The sequence below is a fragment of the Ambystoma mexicanum genome, chromosome 11 (assembly GCF_040938575.1).
Source record: "Ambystoma mexicanum isolate Mex_15411 chromosome 11, UKY_AmexF1_1, whole genome shotgun sequence".
NCBI lineage: Eukaryota > Metazoa > Chordata > Amphibia > Caudata > Ambystomatidae > Ambystoma > Ambystoma mexicanum.
Window position 1 is genome coordinate 1,031,059,981 of NC_090934.1, and position 22,299 is coordinate 1,031,082,279.

Consider the following 22,299-nt stretch of genomic DNA (forward strand, 5'->3'; position numbering starts at 1 on the left):
TGGGGAGGAAATCAAAAGAAGAAAACAATGAAAGCGCGCACATTAAAACATCTCCGTCCTCTTGTTTACAATGAGTGCCAAGATTTCTTTTTTTAGATCGGTAAAAACATCCGCTTCTTGCAACAATTCAACATACATCTGGAGCAGATCATTTCCGTAGTCTTTAATCCAAAAGCAAGACTGTGTTCATCACACATCATGCACCTCTGGTTATTTTCAGTAGTAAACAGCCCAGACTCGACCGAACTGTAGAACCTGGCGTGGAAAGGGGAAACACTATTAAGAACAAGCATTGGTAATGTCAACAGTTTGACTTTTTTGTAGGTTTGGGAAAGGCACTTGCCAGGTACTGCCATAGTGGCATTAACTGGCTATTGATGGTAGCAGGTGCAAAATAGTGCGAGTAACTGGGCATCTAATAGCTGTGCCTGGCAAAAGCCTAATACTTATACACAAGCCAAAACTATTGGCTTTGCCAATGCTTTTTATTAACAGGACTTCCTTGAAGGACACACACAGTGCTTATAAATGCAGTGGCTGAAGCCTGACACAATTTATATTACACCAGTAGCGCATTTACAACTCCAATGAAGTCATTATCTCTCAGAAGACTGCTTCGAAAAAACACTGGCAGGTACTTCAAGTGCAAATTATGATAGTAAGGCTTGATTAAAGAGTTCCCATGAGGAGGTGCTTAGGCGAGGAACTGGTAATGGCGATTGGGATCAGCATGGCCATGGGAAGTCAATGGGTGGGCAAATAACCAAGGACCTACAAGCTTTCTGTCCCTCCTCATATGTCATTTCTACCTGTTGATACTCTAATGAAATCGTTTTGGCTTATTGATGGCACTAAAGCACCACCTAATAGCTTAACTAAAAAGGTGTGTGAAATATAATTCAATCAAAAGTAAAAAATCTACTAAAATAAAAAGACCAAATCAAAACGGTACATCCATTTACAATCCCTTTGGGATAGCGGATGGTGTTACCCAGCCAGATCACTCAAGTTGTTACTGTGCCTGCTGCAGCGATCTGTGGGCATCTCCAACATCTCTCCTACTGCAGAGGTCTTCAAATCTCTCCAACAACTCAATCCTTTTTCTGGACTGGCAAATCTTCCCGTCGTACCGCACAACGTTTCTGTGTCTCACAATGGCCAGTCCATGGACCTTTAATATGCCCCCTTTATACCATTTCCCTCTCCTACATTAGGCCCTTTACTATGCTCCCTTTATACCATTTGCCTCTCCTACATTAGGCTCTTTACTATGCTCCCTTTATGCCATTCCCCTCTCCTACATTAGGCCCTTTAGTATTCTCCCTTTATACCATTCCCCTCACCTACATTAGGCCCCTTACTATGCTCCCGTTATACCATCTCCCTCACCTAAATTAGTCCCTTTACTATGCTCCCTTTATACCAGTCCCTCACCTACATTAGGCCATTTATTATGCTCCCTTTATACCATTCCCCTCACCTACATTAGGCCGTTTACTATGCTCCTTTATACCATTCGCCTCTCCTACATTGGCCCTTTACTATGCTCCCATTATACCACTCCTCTCCCCTACATTAGGCCCTTTACTATGCACCCTTTATACCATTCCTCTCTCCTACATTAGGCCCCTTACTATGCTCCCTTTATAGCATTCCCCTCACCTACATTAGGCCCCTTAATATGCCCCCCAATACCATTCCCCTCTCCTACATTAGGCCCTTTAATATGCTCCCTTTATACCATTCCTCTCTCCTACATTAGGCCCTTTACACCATTCCCTCACCTACATTAGGCCCTTTACTAAGCTCCCCTTATACCATTCCCCTCACCTACATTAGGCCCTTTACTATGCTCCCTTTATATCATTCCTCTCCTACATTAGGCCCTTTACTGTGCTCCCCTTATACCATTCCCCTCACCTACATTAGGCCCTTTACTATGCACCCTTTATACCATTCCTCTCTCCTACATTAGGCCCCTTACTATGCTCCCTTTATAGCATTCCCCTCACCTACATTAGGCCCCTTAATATGCCCCCTAATACCATTCCCCTCTCCTACATTAGGCCCTTTACTATGCTCCCCTTATACCATTCCCCTCACCTACATTAGGCCCTTTACTATGCTCCCTTTATATCATTCCTCTCTCCTACATTAGGCCCTTTACTGTGCTCCCCTTATACCATTCCCCTCACCTACATTAGGCCCTTTACTATGCTCCCCTTATACCATTCCCCTCACCTACATTAGGCCCTTTACTATGCTCCCTTTATACCATTCCTCTCTCCTACATTAGGCCCTTTACACCATTCCCCTCACCTACATTAGGCCCTTTACTATGCTCCCCTTATACCATTCCCCTCACCTACATTAGGCCCTTTACTATGCTCCCTTTATACCATTCCTCTCTCCTACATTAGGCCCTTTACACCATTCCCCTCACCTACATTAGGCCCTTTACTATGCTCTCCTTATACCATTCTCCTCACCTACATTAGGCCCTTTACTATGCTTCCCTTATACGATTCCCCTCTCCTACGATTCCCCTCTCCTACATTAGGCTATTTACTATGCTCCCTTTATACCATTGCCCTGACCAATATTAGGCCCTTTACTATGCTCCCTTTATACCATTCCCCTCACCTACATTAGGCCCCTTAATATGCCCCCTTTATACCATTCCCCTCACATACATTAGATTCTTTACTATGCTCCCCTAATACCATTCCCCTCTCCTACATTAGGCCCTTTACTATGCTCCCTTTATACCATTCCTCTCTCCTCCATTAGGCCCTTTACAATGCTCCCCTTATACCATTCCCCTCACCTACATTAGGCCCTTTACTATGCTCCCTTTATACCATTCCTCTCACCTACATTAGGCCCTTTACTATTCCCCCCTTATACCATTCATCTCTTCTACATTAGGCTCTTTACTATGCTCCCTTTATACCATTCCCCTCACCTACATTAGGCCCCTTACTATGCTCCCTTTATACCATTCCCCTCACCTACATTGGGCCTGTTGCACCCTTCCCATCTTCTAGATTCAGTCCTTCAATGCTTTACCTTCATGCCACTCCCCCTCTATCCTTTATATTATTCCCCTCTGCTACATCAGGCCCTTTAAAATTCTCCTTTTATCTCCGTCTCCTACATTCGGCCTTCTTTCATTTGCTGCTCTTTTTTTGCTCTCCTGTCCTCCTCGTTTCCAGTTTCACTAATATTAAGGCTTTTAAAAGGTTTTCAAGGCTCGACGCCTGACCATTCTTCTCTGATTTCGATTTACTCGTAGAGTCAGCGTCTTCAGTCTACTCTGGTCTTGCGCCCAGTAAATGTTCTCAATTTCTCCATCTGTCCTCTAAACTCTGGCATGCGCTTCCTCCCATTACACTCTGCCCTTACTCTTGCTTCTTCACACTCCCCTCTGAAAGCTCTCCTTCTAGCTACTCTGACTAAAAATATGTAGCATCTTGTTCGCCTTTTACATCTCATGTATTATTTGCCTCTGCTCCTTAGTATTTCTTGTATAGCGCTTTGGCAAAAACACTTTATAAAATACAAATTAAACAAAATGCCGCCACCAAAACAGAACTACTCTGGTCCCACTGTCAACATTCGACCCCACCAACATTGAAAGCTATGCGCTCCACTCTAAGTGCCAATGTGTTCAATTGGACAAATGCAACACCCTGCTGGTGCACAGGCCCAACGTACCAATACAATGATGAAAATACTGAATGTTTTGGTCGTTTTTTTGCAAGTTTCCACGTGCAGGGGAAGTACTGGTGGTGTGCTAAAGGTCCCAGTTGGAAGGCTGGGTTCTGAAAGTGAATAAACCATGAGCCAGACAGAAATCAGGATATTTCTCACCCCAGCTAATAAAAGGTACAGACCGCTGTCTATTAAAACGCTTATTTCTCCATCATGGTATTTTCTTTGCTGTTCAGAACCACTGAAAAACTCCAGATAAGTGAAGGATCTCTGAACCCTTTGTTAGGTTAGTGCACCTCAAACTGTGTGGCACGGCTTATTGGTGTGCCTCAAGGTGATGCTAGATGCTCCGCGCCAACCTTGTTGCCCGACAACGGTTGCTAATGAATCAACGGGAAAATCGCTAATAGCTATTCTGCAATTTCTTTTTTTTAACTAAAAAAAATACAGTGGCTAAACAATGTTCAAGTTAATTTGTGCAAAAGAAGGAGTTTAATGGAAAAACTGCAAAAGTGTGCATCCTTGAATTTAAAATTCTTTGTGAAGAAATGGGAGCTTGACATCATTCTCTTCCACTTCAGATTGAAGAATGCCGGCAGTTTGAGGAAAGGCTTTAGAGAGAGCATTTAAACAAGGCAACAGCATTACAGCATTCTTGATAATTGAAAATAAATTGGCGCATAGATCCAAGACCCCAGCAAAAAAGCATTTTTGGATAAATTAAAGGGATCTTGGGAGGATAGCTAAGGGGCCTCGTGCTCGCCTTGGAAGCAAGGCGACACGGAGCAACACAGGTTCGATCCCCTGGTCTGCGCTTAAGTGCGTTATAAATAACCTATCATATCGTATCATATCATTTAAAGCACAGTTGTAGGAAGTTAAGCTTGGAACACAAGCTCTTTGCAGGGATACAGATGATGGAAAAATACAACAGACAAGCTTCTACAAGAGACTGAGAAAACATCTGATCATGATCGAGGAATTAGATGTTGCCTGATTAAAACATCCTACAGAGGGTTGGGGTCCGAACCAGTCAGTAATCTAGGTAAGTGTACACATGAATAACTTGCCTTCTGAGATGGTACACGGTTAGGGCCAGGCACTCGGGAAATACTTTTGGGGGGCGATTTTAGGCTTAACAGAAGAACTTTGAACTGGTAATGGTGCCCCGTCACTTCAAACCAAAGATATTGACAGTGTTTTGTCTGAATGGGGATGTCTAAATACGCATCTTCCATGTCCAAGGATGACATGTCATATCGGATTGCTGTGGCTGTAATGATTATGAGAAATACCATTCACCATACCATAACTCCGGTATGGCTTCTATTTAAAGATTTAAATGCCACAAAATGTCTACAACAAGGGTCCAAAGAAAAAATGTCAAATCAAGCAATGAACACCTCTCAAAAATATTCTTATTTTATAGGTACAGAGGAGCTTCCATATTGTGGGGGTTTGGGAGCACTACAGTCAGTAGGAACTCCCTAAAAGGAGGGGGGGCAAAAGTTGCCTGGTGTTGCTTCAGGATTAGTCAACTAAGGTGTTCCGCTCCATTACCGCTTTACAACTGATCCCAAGCATAGGAAAAGCCTCTTCAAAACGTGTTCCACTTACAACCAAAAAATATCGAAGCGGGAAACAAACAAGGAGTGCCTTTATTGCCTGTACCTTTGTATGGCATTTATAACGCGCCTATACACAAGTGTTTCAAGGCCCGACAAGGCAATGGGGGGAGGAAACAGACAGAGGACAAAAAAAATAAGATCTGACTAGGCCTAGTGACATACAGATCGCGCAAGTGCAGGGGAACATGGAGGGGAGAAGTGCTAGGATGTGGGGGGAGGAGGGAAAAGTCCAGGACAAAGGAACAGGAAACAACAAGAAGTGCAGCCAATGGGTGGCAAGTGCGGGTATTCAGAAGTGCAGACAAGTGTCTAGTAAGTGCAGGAGAGGGGACTGTAGGGTTACAGATGCAGACCACAAGTGCAGGGGGTGCCGAGAGGCAGTGTAGGTTTGCAGCTGGACAGGCAGGGACCTGGGCCCGAATTCAGAGGGTGGCCAGGTGACCAGTGCAGTATAACACAGGAGATCAGCAGGGGAGAGGAAGAGAAAAGGCAGAAGCAAAGAGGAAGGTCTTGAGGTGCTTCCAGAACCAGACATGATTCTGCTCAAGTTTCAGAGTGGCAGGGAGGCTGTTCCAGAGGGAGGAGCCAGCCGAAGAAAGATTATCATATATCATATCATAGCTCAAAGTCAAAAACAGCATCGTGACATGACACACTTCCAAGATTATCTTGCGCACCAACTTCGTCCTTCCGCCTCCCTCTCTCCTGCTAACCTCCTTTCTCCTCACTTCTTTCCCTCCTTTCTTCTCTTCCCTGACCTATTCAGTTAGCTGACTGGTCGCCTGGTGCACCTTCAGAGCTTCACAGGTCCCTGGCTCCCCCATCAGTCATGCACTTGCCTCCGGGCTTCCACACTCTGCCTGGCGCTACTGCAATATGCTCCATGAGAGGGGCACCCACTCTGCACTTAATCCAGGCTTCTAATGGACTGGGTGCACTTATCCCTCTTCCCCTCCCTCACACGTCCTTGACCATGATATTATATAGCATTTATACCGCGCCTATACAAGTGTTTCAAGGCGCAAGGGAGGGGGAACAAAGGGAGGACAGACAACAATCCTACTAGGCCAGGTGTCATTCAGATCGCGCAAGTGCATGGGATGGGGGAAGGAGGAAGTGCGGGGGGCAAGGAGGAGGGACAGTGCAGTACATGTGTATTGAATAATAACAATAAGTAAAGTACCAGCCAGCAGGTGGCAAATGCAAAGGTAAGTGCAGACATCAGGTGTCAAGTGCTGGTAATGTGACTGTAGGGATACAGAAACAGTCCCCAAGAGCAGGGGTTGCCAGGCAGGCAGTGCCGGTGTGTGTGTGTGTGTGTGTGTGTGTGTGTGTGTGTGACTGGAGGCGGAGGGACCTGGGCCCGAGAACCGAGGGTGGCCAGGTTACCAGTGCAGATTCAGTTTCAACCAGAAGGTCAGCAGGGGAGGGATGGGAGGGGGAAAAGGCAGAAGCAAAGAGAAAGGTTTTGAGGTGCTTACGGAACCGGAAATGGTTTTCCTCAAGTTTCAGGGAGGCTGTTCCAGAGGGAGGCCCCAGCTGAAGAAAGATCTACCACCAACTCGTTGCTTGGAGAAGCGACTGACCCTAAGGGAGTTGGAGGCGGATGAGGGAAGCGCTTGAGAGGGAAGATATTTAGGAAGAGAGAGTTGAAGGTATTGGGGCCCCAGAAGGCCTTGTGGACAATACAGAGGGTTTTGAACTTGATCCTCGCAGCCACTGGGAGCCAGTGCAGAGATTTCAGTCCTGGAGAAATACGATCCCTGAGCTTGAGGCCAAGGACAAGTCTTGCAGTCCTGTTCTGCATGAGTTGCAGAGGGCAGACAGTAGAGGCATGAAGATTTAGAAAGAGGCTGTTGCAGTAGTCCAGTCTAGAGATAACGAGAGCTCTGGAGACCTTGAATGCTCTAGGCCTTGCAAGTCTGTCTGTCTGGTCTACGTATGCCCCTCCCCACCACCCCCTTTACCCCTCACTCTTTGTCAAGCACCTCACTAGTACACATGCCTCTGGTATAGTATGCTAGCTATTGTTGTAAATCATTCAGAATCTTCAAGGCCCAAGAATGACGACTGTACTACCTTGTTCCCCTTCCCCCCCTTGAAGCCCTTTGAAGCACTTCACTTGTGTATAATTGCTCTACAAATAAACAATTACAACTTTCTGGATTTCTGGAGCTGGATTTCCAAATGGAGCGGAGGGATTTCTCTAAGAATTCTCGACCTATGATTTCATTTTGGATATCACCTGCAAAAGATATGATCAGTCGAGTGCGTGGCACATAGAACAGCTCTGTAAATCCCACATGAGGGGGCGGCTAGTTTCAGACGATACCTAAATATTATTAGCACATGCATCCCTTTTAACAAATATTCACTTCAAAGCACAGTATTGTGATAAGTCAAATGCTTTAGGCTAGGGGGTGCCACTAGGGAACCTATGGGGGTGAGGGTCCAGTAACCAATATATTTAGTAGGCCCCAGATGAGGAAAATTGCAGTATCCTAATAAATTCACATTCTAAGAAGAGAGGTCCCACTGCCCAAGTACAGAGAGACCCAGAGCTAGCAGGGAAATTATCATTTGTAATACTCACACAGCAGCGCTTCAAATACAAACCGCCATGTTGATTAAGATAACCGTTTATGGCTACGTGAAATACAGTTAAAATGCCAAGTGGCTTACATTAGGCAGATGCCCACTGATCATTGTATGAAGGGGCCCCTTAGCTGGAAGGCACAAAAACATTAAGTTAGTCTGAATATAGATAGGCAGCGTACCGTGTGTCGTCAAGCACTACAAAGTGGTGGATTTGCGGGAGCACGTGGAAAGAAGACCGAGTAGGAGTACAAATGCTTTCCAGGAACTAAGAAAGCAATCTCAATCCATCAAATAAATTGACTTGCTAAACCAGGAGCCCGACCTGAAAGTAATATTGTAATCTCACTGGCAGCAGGTGAGCCAGTAATGCAGGGGAGTTTGGGAAATGTGTTGGGTTCAGGAGGTGGAGGCATAGAAAGCATGAGAGTGTTCAGTGGAGCAGAAAACATAAGGAAGGAGGTGGTGGAGTGTAAGGGGACAGAGGTAGAGAAAAAACTGCCCAGAGGAGAGTGAACTGAATGAGAGGTGGCGGCAAAGCACACAAGGTGGGTAGGTGGGAGAGGGAGAGAAAAGAGGAAAAGGTGATAATAGAGAAAGAAGCAAGAAGCGACAGGAGAGAGACCATTAGGAGGAGGAAGAAGCAGCCAAAGAGTAAGATGTTAGTGGGGAAAAAATCTAAAGAAGAGGCGGACCAGCTGGATTACATAGGAGAGGGGAGGAGAGGTGGTGAAGAGGAAAGCTGATGTTGGAGGAGGAAAGGAGCAGATAACAGCCATCAAGGAGAGAAGGCACAATCAGGGTTGTTAAGGGCCAAGTGCCTGGAGAGACTGTGGCAGGTTGTGTGACCAGAACCCATGGGGTTATCCTAACAGCACCAGCATGATGTTGTCAAAGATACCAAGAAGCCTTTGGGTGCAGAGGTTTTAGATGCTTACCTGTAACTGGATTTCTCCAGCATTGGTAGCTTTCATAGAGTCACATACTTGAATGATTCCCAGTCAGACTAGGAATCCACGGTATGCAATTGAAACTGGCTAATAAAGTAGTTATAAGCTATTCTGGTCTGGAAAGCAGCTGAAGAGACAACCTTCCTGCCCATTGTGTACAGCATTTTACATTCCTTGTCAGGAGGAGCTTCAGAGGAGGCTAGCGGAGGACCTGCTCTCTTCCTTGTCGTAGTAACGATGAACGAGTCAGGTTTTAGCTGACCCCAGATGTATAGCGGGTCAGATGGGGCAGGCCTGAAAGTTTTTCTATGCAGGGGTTCACAGCTCGCGTCTGATTTGGTGTTTCTAGCGAGGGTTGTACCTTTCACTGGACAGACTTTAGTAGGGGAATACATTGAGACACAGCCTTTTTATCTCCAAAGATCTATTCAACAAAATGCTTGTCCTGTGGATCTTCTTGAGTAGATATTTGGAAGTGCTCATAATAAGGGTTTGCGGTCTTCTGACTGTAGAGGTCTTCATGATCAGTGTCCGGGTCATATAACTCAATGATAGTGGGATCCTGCACGAGCTTCAAGTAAGTGCATGGCCACTGGCGATTTTGGAAACATTCATACCCAACGGTATGACTAATATTGAGTGTAATTGCAGTCACCTTCAATTATGTATAGCGGCAGTGCTTCTGATAGGCTGAGGGGTTTACTTTCCCCCTTAGGAATATGGAGGATTAAGGTGTTTACTCACCCCACTGACATTTCAGTCGAGCATGGTTCGTTGGCTACTTATCTACTCAGGATTTGGGCACGCAACCGTAAATCTTAAGCCCCCGGACCTCTGCCTTTACTCCTGACACTATCAGTTATTGACTCAATTTAGTTGACAAACAGCGGCACAGAATTACAACGGCTGCATGCTGTTTGTATTCCGTACCTCTACAGGAAATGGTCACTCAACCGAAAAAAATCGTTTTTTCGGATGCTAGCCTTTTGTCCTGTGGCCCCCCCCCCCCCCATTTCACTCGATACAGTCCACAAAATACTTATACTATGGTGGAATTGTTGGATTGTTGCCGTAACAGGATATACTTGTATTTCCGATGCGTGGGACGTTACCCTGGAAACGTGCCCACCCCAAGATGGCCACCGTGGGACAACACGCGCATGCGTGGATTGCCCATGGTAACCCTCTAAAACACCCTGGCGCTCGCACTTATGACAGCGTCCAATGAACCCGTACGAGCACAGTGGGACACTCTGCAGGTAACTTCACTTCCCCACGAGCGTGAGGCCATTGTGTAAGCTGATCTGATTACTCACTAAGGAGCCGGTAGCCACATTTGGTTAGAGGTCCACTCTGTTTAACTGGCCGAAGCGAGTACTGCACTCGGATCACACGTTGTTAGCAACAGATAGAGATCTGTGTTAATGTGCATAATCGACACGCTGAATGTTGCTTGTTTCAGCACTCGACTGATGTCCTATCTAGTGACGCACATATACCTCTTTTTCAGGTTTTCCACGGACAGACCTGGATCGCTCTACAGCAGCAGCATACTGCCACTGCCTGTGATGCTATTGGACTCCAATAACCAGCCTTGTATTCAGGCACCAAGTCTGATGTTAGGCACCAGTAGGGGTTCATCTGCGCTCTGAGGTAATTGACACCACTTATAGTTCTGATGTACATTGTTAAAATTTATATGAGCAAACTTGTCAATCGGTTGCACACTAAGGCACTTTTTTAATTTTACATTATTTATAGGTCAAAAGTTTAAGATACACCACTGGCACAAGAATTGAACACTATTCAACAGTGAGTAATAGGCATCTAGCCCTGAAGACAGATCTAGTGTCCGAAACGCGTCGGCAACCCTATTACAACTCAAGGAGCCTATTAGATTGGAACTAATATTATGATTTCTTTATGAATTGAAGCATTTGTGTGAAGTTGATAACACAATGTTTAAAACACAACTATGTACTTACATGAATTAGTCTTGGTTTTGTAACAAAACTGTGATCTACAGAAATTAATTGAAACAGTACTTATGGATGAGAGTTCCTGTTTTGTCAACAGAAAGTACTTGTCAATGGTTTAATTGAAATTGATTTTCTTCCATTATGTTTATGTTTACACTCACTAAAAATTGTACCTGTGCACTATAGTGGCGTCCATTTTTGTTGAGACAGTATCGGTACCCAGATGAAGACTGAATTACTTATTGATTGTTTTTTCTTTCTTAAATTTTGAAATTATAACAGGGATCAATTTGTAGAAGAAAACTCTCTATACTATACATTAGGTTAGGTTAGGGGGAAACACTACCCCAAACTCTTCTGTTCAAATCTACCTGGGAGGGTATTTATCACAATACGAGTGCAACTTTGTGTCTGCTGTTAGCGTCTAACAGGGTATGTTTGTTTTAGTTCTAGTGCACAGTCTTAGATGGCCCTAAGACTGGTTGACCCTCTTGCACCTGAAATAATATTTACTCAAGAAACTACGTCAACATCCTCAGAATATCATTGGTGGATTACATTGTGCCCCCCAACCCCCTTTCCCCCCCCCCCCATCGTAAATCTATGAAAGATACCAATGCTAGAGAAATAAAGTTACAGGTAAGCAACTAAAATGTGTGCAGCACTGGATCTTTCATAGATTCACATGCTTGCATACAATACCAAGCAGTGGTAGCAGGCAGTCAGATATTTGCACCCTTCACAGCATGCTACAAGTAACGCCCTCCACAAGGGTCAGTACTATGATGGTACATATATGCTGCCGCACCACCTGGCCAACAGCTGACCCTTCATGATGTGTTCCTCCAGGCACTAATGCTTGGTAAACACATGGACTGTGCTCCATGTGGGTGCTCTGCGGATGTCATAGGAATATCCACTGCATGGAACACCCCCTTTGTAAGAATGTGCCCTTTTTGTAACCTTTCCTCTGGCAGAATGTGCAGTTGCCAGGTGTGGGAGAGGATCACCCATAGCCTCATGCCAGTGAGTGATGCAGTCTGCCACCCAGAGTGCCAGGATTTGTTTGGAAATGGTTTGCCTCGTGTGGTAAATAAACGACTGAAAAGCAGGTTTCCCTTAACCAACAAGATATACGGGATACACCAATCATATACAGAAGAATGAGATCTGTTGATGAAATTCACTGGCAATCAATGAAACTGTGTCATTTATAGAATAATAAATATTCACAGAGTTCAAAGCACAAGACAGCAAAAATAAACTAGCACAAAAATCACACAAGTCAATTCATCAGAACTATACACTATACTGAATTAAAGTACATCGTTTGACATCATTTCATAGAAATACATTAAGAAAACTCAATAGAAATACATCCAGAAATAGTCAAAACAAACATTCACATAATCATACATCCAAAGAGACTAAAAGTGCAAATAAATGCAGAGATGAGAACCATCTAACCACCCAAAACGTACGTATAAATCTATAAGGCCAGCTACAAGACAACGTTGTGGACATAAAGAATTACACATATTAACTCTTTGTCCCGTCTCTAACAAATATTGTGGGCATAACAACCTCATCACCATGAGTAAATATATTTTTAGTCATATTTTTTGCACTACCGTCAATATTTCTGTTCACTGAAATCTTGTTCTGTTTTCCTTCTCTTTAAGTTAAATCCTGTGATGAAATGGGATTTGTCTTTAATTGCTCCCCCATTGCCAGTAATATTTTATTGAAGAAAGAAAAAAAAAAAGATACTGTTTCAGTGTCTTTAAATAATATTTTTCCCGAGTTTGATTTTTCCCGATATTGAGCGAGGCAAAACAGTTTGGACCCTTCAATGAAAATGGCACCGTACTGCCACTCCTTGTAAGTAAGGGATGCAGGGTGCCTGCAGATTATTCTGTAAAGGTTTTCACACGCCCAATGAAGACCAAGCTAAGGAAGCGCAGGAGCAAAAAGTTGAAAAGGTTTGAATTGAACGATCGGAGCCACAGGGGTCCAACAACTCCAGTGCGTTCTCTCAGCTTAAAGGGATAGTCTAGTAAAACATTTTATTTTAAAAAAATACTAGCACTTTTTTTTTTTTTAAACTTCCTATGTAAAATTTTGAGCTATTCAAGCTCAAAATTCGCAAAAGTAAGCACATGGGCGCATCCATTTTGTGAAATGGATGCCTGCCTGTGCTGGCTTTTGCTTTTGCAGCACTAATGAAGGAAAAGCCAGCCAGCTGTAGTAAACAAAAGCTACCGCTGGGTGGCTTTTCCTTCATTGGTGCTGTACGCGGAGGACGGGGACCGGAGACCAGAGCAGGAAAGCTGCAGCTGAATCTCGGTAAGTGCTATTTATTTTTAAAAAATAATAAAATAAGCACTAGCTGCGTTTTTTTTTCTAAGTTTTCCGGGCTGGAGGAGCCCAGAAAACTTAGAAATAAAACCGTAGCTTTAAAAACGTATTTATGTTTGCGGTCGCTTTTGAAGCGACCGCAAACATAAATACAACGTTGTGTTTGAAAACGCTGCGGTTTTTCTTTCCAAGTTTCTCAGGCTCCTCCGGCTCGGAGGAGCCTGAGAAACTCGAAAGAAAAACCGCAGCATTTTCAAACACAACCGCGTTGTGTTTCTGCCTGCCTTGGCTTTCACTTTGGGTCTCCGGTAGGAAGGCAGATTTAGGCAGAAACACTGCAACATTTAGCATTTCCCATTTGGGGCTCTCGGGCCCCCCATGGGGAGCCCGAGAGCCCCAAATGGGAAATCAGCTATAGACAGAAACACCGCGGCATGTAAACACAACCGTGTTGTGTTTCTGCCTGCCTTGGCTTTCACTTTGGGTCTCCGGTGCTCCCCTGGGGAAGCACCGGAGACCCAAAGTGATAGCCACAGCAGGCAGAAACACAACGCAGTTGTGTTTGAAAACGCTGCGGTTTTTCTTTCCGAGTTTCTCAGGCTCCTCCGAGCCGGAGGAGCCTGAGAAACTTGGAAAGAAAAACCGCAGCGTTTTCAAACACAAGGTTGTATTTATGTTTGCGGTCGCTTCAAAAGCGACTGCAAACATAAATACAACGTTTTTAAAGCTGCGGTTTTATTTCTAAGTTTTCCGGGCTCCTCCAGCCTGGAAATCTTAGAAAAAAAAAACTGCAGCTAGTGCTTATTTTTTTTTTTTTAAATAAATAGCACTTACCGAGATTCAGCTGCAGCTTTCCTGCTCTGGTCTCCGGTCCCCGTCCTCCGCGTACAGCACCAATGAAGGAAAAGCCACCCAGCGGTAGCTTTTGTTTACTACAGCTGGCTGGCTTTTCCTTCATTAGTGCCGCAAAAGCAAAAGACAGCACAGGCGGGCATCCATTTCACAAAATGGATGCGCCCATGTGCTTGCTTTTGCGAATTTTGAGCTTGAATAGCTCAAAATTTTACATAGGAATTTTTTAAAAAAAAGTGCTAGTATTATTTTTTTAATGTTGCCTATCTATTTTTAAAATAACATTTTTTACTGGACTATCTCTTTAAATTCACTCGCACAGGCCGTCCATGCCCAGCCCCAGCATACCGAATTTCTGAGAGCATAGTTACACTTCAGCGCTGCTGGGGGAAAAAGGGGGCGCCAACAGCCCATTTAGCTCAATGGTGTTTCCTGCACACAGTCAAGGAGCCGTGGGGTTGCCATTAGTGGATCAGGCAACTGCCATCTTGGAGCCGCCTCAATCTAGGATGGTGGCAACCGATTTTAAGGTTTTGGCCCAAACAACTGCTGATTGGCAGCCAAAAAGGATTGACTTGGAGGAGATATGCATCCAAGACACCAAAGCAGGTCATTGGTGAAGGAGATGTCAACACTGGGCAATTACAACAATCCACATGACAAGCACCAAACAACAGAGAACCTTTAATGACACTGCCTTGTAAAGTGCCAGAAGCAAGCATGCACTGAGAGGGTAAAGTCAGCATTTTAAGTAGGTGATATAGAGCGAGAGACGCAAGAGGGATAGGTTCGAAGAGTAAAACCTTCTGAGGTGGCGGGAGGAATAGAGTGAAGAGAAGGAGAGAGAAGCACCACACACCTACAGTGGTAGTTCAGTCCTGGGTCCCACAAACTAAGAACCTTAACCATGTCCTGTTGGGAGACAATGTCCACGTTCTGGTCCAAGCCAGAGCAAGATGATGGAGAAGAAAGAAAGCCAATTCTGGGCCAGAATCCCAGACCCTATCAGTGAGCGGAACGCATGGATAGTGCAAGCTTATTGCAGCCTCTGGTAATATTGCATCACCCGTGGCTGGGAGTGGGGGCAGAAGAATGACTGCAGCCTAAAACAGAATCAGAACTGCTGGGAAGAAAAGCCCGTCATTGTACTGAAGCAGAGGCACCCAACTACTACACGTCAGCCCAGGAGGGCCCTACTACTTGAAGAATCTTCAATTGTGCAGTGGGCACTTAAACACACTCCTGTGATATCAGCAGCATACCCCCAGGGTGGCATAGCCATACATTCAGACTTAACTAGAGTAGGGAAACCTGGATTTGCATCAATAGATCCTACCTACAGGGCCAAAAATTCAAGATACAATCTACTAGCCAGCAATTAGAAAAAGTCACTCGCCATCACCATTCTATGCATACACACATCACACCATTTCTTAATCGCCAAGAGTCAAATATCACTAGCTAGTGGCAAGTGCAAATTTTGCACCCTGGTTTAGATACGCCCATGCTATAGTCTAGCTTTCTCCCAATAATCTTTTTTTTTTAAATTTTTTTTTTACACATAGGTAGATTCTGAGAATATAACAAGACAAATCGAACTGTCTCAAGTCCTCTGCTGACCTTGCCAACAGGCACACAGCTTAGTCACTTTAAGACTCGATACTCGACCTGGCGAAGGCTCCCGACCCTAAAGTGGGGAAACTAATGTAATACCCCCTTGAAATAGCTGAAGATCCGCAGGGCGAGAGCAGCAATCTTGCGAAGTGAGACCAGAGCCAAGGAAGAGGTGCAACCCGTGGGAGAGGGCTCTGAAGGAAGCGGGTGAGCAACTTTCAGAGGAGGAGCAGAGCAGCATAATTGCGGCCGCAGAGGCCGCTGACTGCACTCGTACCGGGCCAAAGGTGAAGGTAGCACCAACTATGCATGCGGGGAAACTGGCTGATGATTTGCTGCATGGAATCAGAGGGAAGGTGTGGGGAGGAGGAACGAGCGTTGCAGCAGCCAGATATTGAAGAGCAGAGCACGTTTGGGGGCGCGTGGTTGACAATGGAGAGGCCCAGGGTGGAAGATTTACAGGGCTGTGACAGCAGCACAGAGAGAGGTAGCAGATAGCTGGAGAGCTGCCGCGGCAGGAAAGGAGGAGCAGATCGAAACGGAAGCACTACAGCCATAATAGCACCATCGAGTAACTGCTGGACTACTGGAGTTAAGAGGCACCAGAGAAGGGGTACATATATGCCGGTTGGTGGCAAGACAGGACAGCCTCCCAGAGGGCCAGTATATACACAGGGGTGCAAAAAGAGAGACAGGGAAATAGCTGACTGATCAGTGGTGGGCACGTCTCTGGGAGAGGCAAGTGTGGGAAGATAGCCTAAGACTGCAAGGGAGAATAGGTAGTGCGTCTGTGAGAACATCGAAGGAGATCTGATAGGAAGAGGTTGGAGGGAACACACCAGGGCCCACTTGGTGTGATCACTGTGACCCTGGGGTGAGGTCAGACGTAGATGGGACAGAAGAGTAGAACATGTCATCGAAGGAAAGGGCCACAGGCCAGTGGGGCAGAGCAGCTGCACAAAGTAGCTAACGCTTCGATTTCGGACGCCGGCTGGTAGAGGGGACCAAATAATGTCACTCACCAAAGAAGATCTGAATATGGCATTAGATAGGCTTAAGGGTGACATCACAGAAATGGTGAAGGTGGAGAGCATTAAGGGGGAGTCATTGCGACTAACAGGAAGGACAGACATCTTGGGGGATAGAATGACAGACATTGAAGGGAAGCTCATGGAGGTAGTGGAGAAGGTCCCGGAACCTTTGCAGGAAGCATACAGGAAGAAGGATATCCATGTTGAAGGAGAAGTGCAAGGGCGTGGAAAATGGATAACATCACGATCAAGTATTTGAAAGAAGGTGTGGAAGGGAAGGACTTGGAAGAGTGTGAGAAGGAGCTCTTTGCTGGACTAATAGAGGATGGCCAAAGTTGACAACTAAACAGATGGCATGCACAGAGTGGGCAAATGGAGAACCGGCCAAGGGGCGCGCACGCCAAAAGGGATATAGCGGTGAAGATGCACAACTTTAAGGATAAAACGAAGATCATGTTTGTCACATGGAGAAAGGGGAAAGTGCAGTATAGAGAGAGTGAGGTCCAGCTCTGACGATCTAGCTCAGGTGACTCTTGCTAAAAGGAGGGCCTTTAGGTCAGTTATGGAGGAACTCAATAAGAGAAGCATGAGCTATGGCTGGCTCTTTCAGACCAAGCGGAAAATCATGTGGGGGAATGAAGAAAAGTGTGGAGAGAGAGAGAGCAGGAGAGAGAGCGAGAGAGGAAGTGCGAGAGAGAGATGGAGGGGGTAATAGAGAGAGGGGGTAAGAGAGAGAGGGGGAGGGAGAAGGGGGATAGTAGGGGAGAGAGAGTAAGAGAGAGGGGGAAGAAGGAGGAAAGAGGGGGGGAGAAGTGGAGGGAGAGAGAGAAGTGCCTCTGCAAATCATCAGTCAGCCAGAGCCTACTGGGAGCCCATTCCTGCAGGCCCAATGACTGCTGGCCAGCTGCCCCAGACGGTTCAAGAAGGGCCAGGCTGTGCTAGGCCACAAAGCAAAGGCCAAGCCGTCCTCTGATGCTCCTTCTGACAAGACAATGCCTCCCTCAGTTTCTGAGGTCGAGAAAAAGCCCACCCGGAGCACTCGTAGAGAGGTCTCTGGCGTGGAAGAGTTTCGGTACTTGGGGGTGATTCTGGATAAAAAGTTGAATTGGAATGTGCAAGTGGATGGTGTGGTTGATAAGTGTAAACGCAGGCTGAATTTGTTGCGGGCGGTGACTGGGAAAGAATGGGGTGCGCAACAGAAGTGTTTACGAATGTTGTATAAGGGGTTGATTTTGAGTGTGATGGATTTTGGGTGTCAGTGGGTTATACGTCGAGTCAGAAGTTGCGGTTAGATAGGGTACAGGCGAGGGCATTGAGAGTGTGTTCGGGTGTGATGAGGTCCTCTCCAGTGAATGCGGTTCAGGTGCTTGTGGGAGAGATGCCATTGGGGTTGAGGGGGGATGCGTTAAATATGAGATGGTGGGTGAAGTGCAGTGCGAAGAGTGTGGCTCATCCGGTGCGTGAATGTTTGAAGTATAATTGGAGGTTTGACTATTACAGGGATCGGTGGAGGAGGAAGGGGGGCACTTTTGGGTTTCACATGTGGGAGAAGGGAATGCAGTGGGGTGTGGGTGATTTGATGATTGTGACAGATACGGATTTGGAGAGAAGGCCGAGGTGGATGATGAGATCTCCAAAGGTGTGTTTGGAGCTGGCGAATGTGGTATCGAAGAAGAGAGGTATGCGGGGTGAGATCAAAGCTTTGGGTCAGGAGTATGTGGCAGGAAAGGAAGGATACAAGGTGTTTACGGATGGTTCAAAGTATCCTGTGTCTGGGAGAGTGGGAATGGCGTATTATCTAGAAAGCATTGGGGAGTATAAAATAGGACGTCTGACGAATGATGTGTCTATTTGTACGGCTGAGTTGGTAGCGATTGCATTGGTGATTGATAGGGTGTGTGAGTTGGGGTATGAGAAAGTGGTGGTGTTCTCAGATTCATTGAGTGGGTTACAGGCGATTGTGGCAGGGGATGGTGATAGGAAGGATGTGATTTTGGACATTAGGATGAAGATTGATCGGTGTGTGCGCGGGGGTATGGATTTGGAGTTGGCGTGGGTTCCCAGTCACAGTGGCATTTTGGGAAATGAGTTGGTGGATCTGGCGGCGGGTGAGGGTATGAGGAGGGGAGCGATTGATGTGAGGTTGTCTTTGAGTGTGGATGAGGTGAAGGCTGTGATGGTGAGACGGGTCCTGGATGAGTGGCAGGAGAGGTGGGTGAATGGGGTGAAGGGCAGGTGGATGTTCGGTGTTCGTGGGAAAGTGTCGGTGAAGGTGGATGCAGGGAGTTCAGAATGGAGGAGGGGGGGAGGAGGTGATGCTGAATCGGTTGAGGATAGGTCATGTGGGGCTGAATGACTATTTCGAATAGGGAAGCGTGAATCAAGGGACTGTGCGGTGTGTGGGGTGCCTGAAACGGTGGGACATTTTTTGATTAGGTGTGAAAGTCATGTTGCAGAGAGAGAATTGATGAGGGTTCGGTTGACTGCGTTGGGTGTGGCTGAGCTGAGTGGGAGGACTATACTGGGAGGTGATGGGGAGAGAGGCAGGAGGAGGAGTAGTGTGATGTTGGATTTTGTGAGGCAGACGGGGAGGTGGGAGGAGTTGTGAGCTTAAATGGAGCCAAATAATAATTAGTGGGTACGGTGCACATAATCCTATAGGATGGGGAAGCGCCTGCGTGGGTCCACCCACGGCTCCGATAATTAAGAAGAAGAAGAAGAGGTCTCTGGCCGATCAAGGGCAGAAGGCAGGCCACTGACACAGGCGCACGCTAGATGTGGGTGTGCATTTCAAAGCTTTGGTTCCTTCTCTCTTTTGGCTTTCGGTGTACTTCACAATGCCTTTGTTGTTCAGGATCAGGGGAGAGAAGCAGGATTTTCTCTGCAGGTGAACCAGCCAGTAAACTCACCACCTGCTCACAATCTGCAGCTACTGGCTGTGCCACCATAGGTTTTATTGTGAAACCCATCAAACGTCCACAATCCTTGGAGAAGTCATGTCCATCAGCGTCTTGTGACCCACTTACCTTGGTCCATGCAGTAGCCACTGTCTGAAACTGACCACAACGCCCCTCGCCCCCTGTCCTCCTGCAAGGCCAGCGCATAGGAACTAATCTTTTACCTTGGTGCCTTACTCAAACCGGCAGCGACAATCGCCTCAAGGCACTTTCCCACACACGAATGAAGTCTGAGGAGACTCATCGTGCCTGTCGCTGCAGGCACAATGGTTGCCATCGGATGTGTATCTTTTCACTTTCGTAAATATGATGAATTGTTCTATCACGCCCCACTTTTGCGTAGCCCAATGCTTCACTGATGGAGCAGTGCTAGGGGCATGGCTGAGTCTAGATGTTTTTCTTGCTGTTTCAGCTTCCCTTTCTCGCTAAAGGAAACTTTATATTAGATCGTACTGGTGCGCCACTTCCGCCTATCAAAAGTGAAGGGGTGTCTTAATTCTGCATCTCCAGATAGAGAAAAAGAGCGAGAGAAAGAGACGGTGAAAGAAAGAGGCAGAGAGGAGAAAGAAAGAGTAAGACAGATAGAGAAAGAGCGAGAGAAAGAGCAAGAGGGGGCAAGAGCAAGAATGCGCAAGAAAGCGGGAGAGAGGATAGTGTGAAAAACAGTGAAAGAAAAAGACTGACGGGGGAGAGAGAGAGAGACAGACCCAGACCAATGGGGGGGGGATAGTCAGACCGATGGGGGCGTGGAGGGGGGGGAGAGAGAGAAAGAAAAGAGAGAGAGAGAGAGAAAGAGAAAGAGAAAGAGAGAGAGAGAGAAAAGACGGGGAGAGAGAAAGACAGAAGGGTAGCAAGAAAGACAGATGGTAGAGAGAAAACAGACCGACTGGGGTGGTCGAGAGAAAGACCGATGGGGAGAGAGACTGACCGATGGGGAGGGGGCAGAGAGAGCGCGAGCGAGACAGCGAGAGCTCGCGAAACAGAGAGTGCGAGACAAATGAGGGAGGGCCAGAGAAAGACAGATGAGGGAGAGTGAGAGAAAGGCAGATAAGGGAGAGCGAGAGAAAGGCAGATAATGGAGAGCGAGAGAAAGGCAGATGGGATGCAGAAACACTAATGGAGAAAGGGAAAGAGGGACGGATGGGGTGAAAGAAAGACAGGTGGGGAGAGATCGAACGACAGAATGGGACAGAGAAAGATGGAGGGGAAGCCGAGGGGTGAATTAGGCCAGACAGAGGGGGCCCAAAGGAAGAACGAGAAGAGGGAGAGAGATGGGGCAGAGAGGGAGAGATATCGAGACATTACTATTATTACAATGTGGACATAATTCATAGAAGCCATGTAAAAACTGCCAGAAGAGTGAATACAAGTATTCCATGCCATACAATCCACTCATGGCATGAACCAGTGAAACTGTGGAGGAAGCCATTTCACTCTTTAATCAAGTATATGGTCCTATGTGGTATGTATGCGTTGATGTCGAATTACATAAAGGCTACTCTAAATGAGACATCACGGTAATCTAATGTATGCATTTGATGTTCTACTAACAAGTACTCGGGTTTCAAGGCAATACTCAATGCTTGCCAAGAAGAACTACGGTGGCACCCTTTACTGACAGATAGAAACGCAATCAGCAAAGAAAGTTAGAGATCCATCTGGGGAAAAGCGATAATGAATCCCTCCTGGTCGAACTCTCAAAACAGAAATGAGAAAAAGCAACCAATCCCCAAAGCGCAGCGCAACCTGCGCACAATCAAGATCCAGAGTCGGGAACTCCTCGGAGAAATGAAAGGAACTTGGAATCCCTCCACTATGCCCACTCAGAAAGAAACGCATCACCCACTGGGAAACCCAGAATCAGAAACAAAACAAATGTAAATGCCCTAGAGTGCTAAACAGAAGCTACACCCAAGAAGACCTATGTTTGTTCGGGAAAAAAATCCGAAGCACGAGCAGGCAATGACCAAATCCAGAGTCACTGACAACGGTCCAGAAATCCTTCTTCTTTTTAAACGATAGTCTGGCCTTACAACTCAAACAACTTTGACAGCTGATGTGCATACAATTAATGGACACAGCATGGTAACTATGCTATTCACTGATGCTTGTGGGTTTATATCTCGAGCCCCATCTAGCCTTCAGAAACAACTTGCTAAATTCCAAGAATCCAGTTTGAAAAAAAGCCCATCTATAAATTGCATAAAAACAAAGATAATGACTTGTAACCCATGTAAGAAAATCAAGTTTAACCCAAGGGCAGGCGTGGATCGGGTAGAGCTGTTGAGCACTTTGATTATGTAGGTGTTAGAATCCACAGGAAGGTGCTTGGTTCCCCCAACTCCACCAAATTAATCTGGTTCTGGGTAGACAGCGCAGGTGATCTTGCAGTTTCTTGTTGTGGATTTAGATTGTGCTTAATGCTCGACTCCTCCAGCTTCCAAGTGATGGACCAGGGATCGACCCATGCTGCATTTTTTTTAAAAAACATTTTTATTATTTACCTTATAATACATGGCATACAAAGAATAACCACAACCACAAATACACGACTAGTCTAGCCTATTTAACCAATCAAATATTCCAACCTCTAAACCTCCCTCCATCACTCCCCCTAACCC

General features: G+C 46.0%; 1 protein-coding gene across 1 annotated transcript in view; it reads right to left on the reverse strand.

Annotated features, from left to right (window-relative positions):
- Positions 1-22,299, reverse strand: part of KLHL25 (kelch like family member 25) — a 178,604-nt gene that overhangs the window by 7,060 nt on the left and 149,245 nt on the right. The gene's annotated exons all lie outside the window — the stretch shown is intronic.